Here is a 7,043-nt window from a genome sequence, read left to right on the forward strand (position 1 = left end):
AGAGAGAGAGAGAGAGAGAGAGAGAGAGAGAGAGAGAGAGAGAGAGAGAGAGAGAACGGCTGCCTCTTTAGATGACTGGCAGCGCACCTGCAAAGTTGTGTTTGTTTTGAGTAAGATCTCCAGAGCAGCTGTGCGGAGAGAGCCGCTAGGGCATCAAGACGGCTGCCTATTTCCATCGTGTTGGAATTCGCTGGAAGACAAGAAATCACTCTAAGTTGGTTTTTTTTTCAGCTCTCTCTCACCATGTATTCATTATTCCCTTCAAACTTGTAGCCACTGACACACACACACACACACACACACACACACACACACACACGTCCTTTTAACCTAGTTGCCAAACCAACTACCATCACATTGAATTTCACACAATTCATAGCTGCAGAACAGCTAAGGAGGGATAAAAGTGGTTTCACAGTTCAAAGGGGTTGATACATAGTACTGGACTGTGGCAAAAGTCGGGGCATAGACTGGATGCATCTTGCTCACATTGGGGAGCCTCAAAATCAAGCACCAAGAAGGAATTGGCATGTGGTACATACGAAGGACTGGATTGGGGAAGATGTTTATGCTCCAGTACATGCATTGCTGGCAGATGCATTGCTGGCAGATACACTGTTGAAGGGCAGCAACAACCACTCTACCTTTGTAGATCTTAAAGACTTTGATCTGTGATTCTACAACTGAGCAGCTCTCAGAACCCAAACAGGGCTGGGAAGCTGCTGTCAACTTGGCGGTTTGAAGGCAATTATGAATGTAAGGCAGACATAAGAAAGAGGGACCTGGTTTGCAGCTCAGCTTTTGCCTTATTTGACTACTGTTTAAGTATTTGCCAGCCCGGACTTGACTAAGTCTGGGCTGCTGTGATTGGCTCAGACTTGGACATTTGTTACAAGAGTCTACTCCTAAACCAGGCTGTTGGTTAAGGCTCATACAAAGGAAGATTAGAGTACTAGTAAGGCTCTAAATTTGGAAGCATCCTCAGGCCTAAACTCAGTGAGACTCAGCAATGTCATTTTAAAATATATGTAGCACACATACATGAACACATGTACTTACCTGTATGTTCAAATGACTCATTTTGGTTGTCAGCTGGACTACATCTAGAATCAATTCAAACCCACGCACCAGGCACACCTGTGAGGGGTTTTCCTCATTGGATCGTTTGATGTGGGAAGACTCCTAACGCTGGTGTCAGCCCACGTTAAAGGTCACAGAAGAAGGAAGCTCTTGCCTGCTTGCCCTCCCTCTCGCTGTATTGTATCTAGAGTGTTTCTGTAGTGCTGCTAAGGCATTTCTTGACTGGTATTAGAGCCTACTTCTCCTGGATTCCAACATATGCTGAAAACCAGCTGAGCCATCCAGCACTGTGCACTGAACCTCGGCCTCTCATTCGGGAGACAGCCATTGTAGGACCAACCAGACTATAGCCCATAAGCCATCTACTTAAACCCCCCTTGAAATATGCTTTTTCTGTTCATTGCATCCTCTAGAGGAGCCTCGCTAACACAATGCACAGATGGAAAGGATGCATGACTTCAGGACAGGGTCTCCCTGGAGTGCAGTAAAGACAGGGACATGGTGGCCGTGACATTGAACTCTAGGTGGGTATGCTAGGCCCTGGATCTCTAAGACTCTCCTCAACCGAGCTTAGAAACAAGTATGAGAACCAACTCACATTCTAGTCTTGAGCACGGGAGCCAGATACCTATTATATCCTTCTACAAACTTTTCAGTGTATGGAACTATTTAAAGTTTAAATGTGAAAACTTAAAGTGATACAAAAGGAAGCTTGAGGACTGATTTTTTTTTTTTTTTTTTTTTTTTTGGTCCTCTTGATTCTCTAAACCAGTGGTTCTAAACCTTTATTGACATTCTTCGTGTTGTGGTGACCCTCCCCCCCCCAACCATAAAATTATTTCATTGCTACTTCGTAACTGTGACCTTGCTACTGTTATGAATTGTAATGTAAATATTTTCTCTGCAGGATATCTGATATGCAACCCCCCCCCAGGGGTCATGACCCACAAGTTGAGAACGACTGCATAAGAAGAATGTGGAGCAAGCTGCTGCTCTTGTACAAAAAATGCTCTCCTAGCCACCTAGGGAAGAGCTGTCCTAGGAAACCGTAATAAAATCTCTCCTGAGATAGACGCTACAATCTACTGCACATTTTAGTTTCTTGAGTTCTTTATATATTTTGGAGATCAGACCTTTGTCAGTTGCGGGGGTTGGTGAAGATCTTCTCCCAGTCAGTGGGTTGCCTTTCTGTCTTAGCCACAGTGTCCTTTGCTTTACAGAAGCTTCTCAGTCTCAGGAGGTCCCATTTATTCAACGAGGCCCTTACTGTCTGTGCTGCTGGGGTTATACGTAGGAAGTGGTCTCCTGTGCCCACGTGTTGTAGGGTACTTCCCACTTTCTCTTCTATCTGGTTCAGTGTGTTCGGACTGATATTGAGGTTTTTAATCCATTTGGACTTTTTTTGTGCGTGGCGATAGATATGGTGCCGCACAGTTTAGAACACACGCAAATACCGGCTTTCAGAATATAAGCTAAAGTGTTGCTCTCCATGTTACTGTAACACACAGCTGACCCCGTCGTCACTCTCAGAGGGCGTGCTCCCAGATGCTGTTCTGTGGGTTTATTGGACACTGCTGACCTGTTTCTCCAGGTTCAGGGGTCCCTCCGACTCAAATACAGATTTGTAAAGAAGATGCTGGGCCTTACTGCAGAAAATGAACACCAAAAAACAGAGGCTGGGAGGAGGAGGGGATGGAGATCAGAAACCAAGGGACACCGCTGCTGTTATTAAGAATGTCCGTGGGGAGCAACATAAAATTAAAATAGGGAGAGGATTTGGGGCAGATCACATGCCAGCCCCCACAGCCATCTCTTTCAAAGGCTGGCTCAGTTGAATATGATTAACCCGAACACACCAAATCCGAGAAGGCTTTGGACTCTCGCTCTCCCATTAAGGCCCTGGCCACGCTAAGTGGATCCTTCCAAGGGACTCTTTGGAGTCCATTCACCTGCATGAGAAGCTGCAGGTGGTGTCTGCTCTGCTCGCCACAAGTTCAGGCTCTCCTGATGAACCTTCCCTTCTAGTTAGACTTTGGAGGGCGGTGGGTCTATTTCTACTAACGTTTCCGCTCTCTCCACTCACACCCCAGGGTTGGCTACTAAGTGCTTTTAAACAATAAAAATTAAAAGGCCTCCAAAATGGTGCTGATGAACTCAACCACATGTCTGTGCTATCTACTCTAAAGGCCCTCCAGCTGTATTTAAGCATCTCCTCCTCCTGTAGGTCTTCCTGGGGCCTTTTCAAACTGTGCGGCATCCTAAGTTCTCCCACGCACACTAAGAACCCAGGCATCCCTTGTTCAGATGCTGGCAGCTTGCATTATTCCCTTGCCTTCTCCACATCTTCTTGGGGTTCTAGGAAAATGGTTAGTGTGTGACCTAGCACAGGACTGAGGGGTGGAACTTGTAAACAGGTCTTGCTCAGTCACTGAGGGAAATCCCAGCCCAGACTGACTCAAAGGCGATTATATGTCCCAAAAGCTGTCTCATGAGAACAATAAAAATCCCTGCTTTCCACTTTGATGTAGTATAGGTCTTTGCCTGATCCCTAAGACGAAATCTTATTTCTAACTGTTCTGTAGTCTCCCCTTATCCACAGATCCTTGAAACCACAAGTAGTAATGGACACTGTATAAAGTTTAATTTAAAATTTAGGAAGGGCATGCTGGAATAAGTCGGTAACAAGCCCAGCACTTCAGGAGGCTGAGGCAGGAGGCTTGTCACTGTTAGAGATCATCCTGGACTGCATAATAAGAACCTGTCTCAAGCCAAACTATCAAATAAGTATATAAAAAATAAAATCTAGGCACAGTAAAGAATTAGCAAAAACTAGCAACATAAAAATAATTATTATGTTATATTAAAGTTTATTGAAAGCGTTGAATTATTTCTGGGACATACTGTTTGATATTTTCAGACCACAAACTGAAGCTTTGGAAAGCCACACTATAGGGGAGGGGGGACTGCTGTACTTGATCTTCAAAGGTTGAGTTAGCTGTGGCCAGGGACTGGGCAGTAGGCCTGACAGCTAAAGCCAATGCCAACAGGGACAAGGTCCCGAAGCATTATTGCCGCGGTGGGGCACCATGCTGAAGTAGCCCTGGCCTCTTCTGCCCTGCAAAAAGCAGTGACTTCCCATCCAGCTAGTCAAGCAGCTCGCTGTACAGGGAAAATGGAAACCCCCGGGACCAGGTCCTCAGCCTCCCTCTGCTGCTGCCCCCACCTACTCACACCCTCAATGACTGGGATATCATAAAAAACCACCCTTTCTCCTGCCAGCAGAGACCTCACCACCTCTGTCCTGGATCCTGCATCCCGCCCTTCTCTGGAGCTTGGCCTTGTCGGTCATCACTCTTCCTTTAACTTGAGTCTTTCCTGCTCAAGAATGTATCTTTATCCTCAACATATAAAAGGAGGGGAGGAGAAGAGGAAGGAGGGGAAGGCTTCCCTTCTTTCAGAAAACCAGTCCCCTCCTCCCCAACCTCCTATGCCCTCCAGAATGCTGCTCTGTGCAAACGCAGTCTCTGCTTGTTCTTTCTCGCCATCCGCTCAACTCCCCAGCCTGCTGCAATTAGGATTCAGCCCCTCCGTTTTGTCCAAATCTGCCAAGTGCAATAGCCTACTTTCAGCGCTGTCCTGTCTTTCACAGTTGGCCTGGCAGGCAGCCCCCTCCCGGATCTCACCGCTCCAGCTCAGTGGCTCTTCCTTTGCTTTTCTTCCCTCCAGCCTCTTTCAGATCACAAAGCCTGTTGACATGCTGGCAGAATCCACCCTTGGTTTCCCTAGAAACAACCACTTTGTATGGGGCTGGTCCAGATCCACAGCAACAGACTGCAGCATCCCGGGAAGAAAGGAGGTTTGTACAGTAGTAAGCAGGGTGGAATTATCCGAAATCCAACCCACACAGCAGAACTGGCCAGCATCCGCCCAGGGAGAAAGCTTCTGAAGCAGAAACTGCCACCCAGCTGTTGACATAGAAAAGCTGTCTCTCTGGAGTTTGTGGGTCCCACATGTAAGAGGTTTCCTGATTTTCTTAAGTAGCCATCTACCTGAAACCTCCTTAGTCTCACCCCGAGGCCCAGCTTCAAAAGAGCGTAGAGAGATGTTTCCACCTTTCCAACCCCTTCTGTAAGCCTGCGACTCCGTGCGATCAAATTTCTTGTCATACACAATGTACAGGAAGAAGCGTTTATTTGGGCTCATGGTTTCAGGGGTTTCTTTTCAGTTCATCATGGCAAAACATCTCGGGTTGTGGCTGCAGGGGAGTGTAGGGGATGCTGTTCACATCATGGAGAACTAAAAAGTAGAAAGCAAGGTAGGAAGTAGTCAGATGATATAACCCCCCAAGGACCCACCCCTGAGTGCCCTCCTCACTATTCTCAGAATGTTCAAAGTAGTATTCACCAGTTAGTAATCAGCCGTCTGAACAGAAGCCTGAAGAGGAGGCGCATTTCAAATGTGAACCCTAACACTTTCCCCCGTGAAGGGTTGTAAACATCCATTGGCTGTACAGTCTCATGTGTGGCTTAGTTACGTTATCCGGGCAAGCCCAGCTTCAGGGAAGAAGGTTTATTACCTGAGGTAGCGGTCACCGTGACCCGGAAGTCCTGTCAGCAGGAGGGTGAGAGAGCCAGTCACAGCATGCCCACAGTCAGCCTGCAGAGGACCACATCTCCTGGCGTTCAACAGTTCTTCTCCTTCGTGTGGAGATGAGGGCCCGAGCTAGGAAATAGTGCTGCCTGCTGCCAGGGTGGGTCTTCCCCCTTCATTTAACCCAGTCCAGACAGTTCCTCCCCGTCGTGAGCAGAGCCTAGAGGTGTGTCTCCTGGGTGATTTCAGATCCCATTGGCCATCAAAAGTGACCATCGTACTTGTAGACAAAATTCAGAGACCAAGGCTCAAGAACTGAGTTTCAAATGCCAATGTCCCAAGGGCACGAGGAAGGAGGTTTTATACAAGCTCTGGAAAGCACATGCAAGATCACCTTTTCTTTCTTTCTCTTTAAGAAAGGTTTAATTTTGTTGTGTGTTGTTTGTATGTTTTGCCTGCATGCAGGTCTATGCACCATGTGTGTGATTGGTGCCCTTGGAGGCCAAAAGAGGGCATGAGATCCCATAGAACTGGAATTATAAATGGCTGTGAGCCGCCCTGTGTGTGCTGGGAAAGGAACCCAGGCCCTCCAGAAGAGCACCCAGTGCTCTTAGAGCCTGAGCCATCTCCCCAGCCCTGAGATCATTTACAGCAGGGGAGTTAGTCATTGGCCCAGACAGGCAGAAACTCTGAGAATGATGCCGGCTTTAGGGAGGTTGAGCGTGTGAGCACTGGATTTTGCTGTCTAGACCCTCTTTTCCCTTCCCAGGCCTGCTCACCTGCTTTCCCTCCGCGTCCGACCCCCACTGCAGTTCCCAGGTACAGTCCTGTCAGCCCACAACACCAGCAAGCATAGGTCCCTGCCCCCAAATATTCCTTGCAGAAGGCACAGAGGGATGTCTCCCTGGACCAGCATCTCAAGTGGGCTCGGTGGGTTGCTCAGCGGGGACTCTCAATGCGGTAAGACATTGGTAAAAGATGCCGCCTCCTGTCTACAGGAAGCTTTTCTTCTCAGAGGCAGGTGAGAGCTCTGAAACACAGCAAAAAAGTGTATGCAGCAAACGCATATCCAGCTGTGCACTGCGCTTGCTGTGGGCACTGCAGTAGGTCTGTGTCCATTGTCGTCACCACGTGGACTTTGCCACAGCCTTCTGAGGACTACGGCGGTTCCATTCAGTTCCATTGCAGTCTTGTAATGAGTCGCTTAGATGACCACTCTTTTTTTTTTTTTTTTTTTTTTTAAGAAAGTTAATCGTGAGGTGGCCTGTGGCTGGACATGTGACTTAGCAAGTGTCATTGCACATTCTTTAGGTTGTGTCCTGTAATTTAGGAAGAACAAATACCAGACAGACGTTGTGGTTAACGCCTCTAAC

Source organism: Alexandromys fortis, unplaced genomic scaffold (assembly GCF_014885135.2).
Source record: "Alexandromys fortis isolate MF-2015 unplaced genomic scaffold, M_Fortis_MF-2015_v1.1 scaffold_75, whole genome shotgun sequence".
NCBI classification, from domain to species: domain Eukaryota; kingdom Metazoa; phylum Chordata; class Mammalia; order Rodentia; family Cricetidae; genus Alexandromys; species Alexandromys fortis.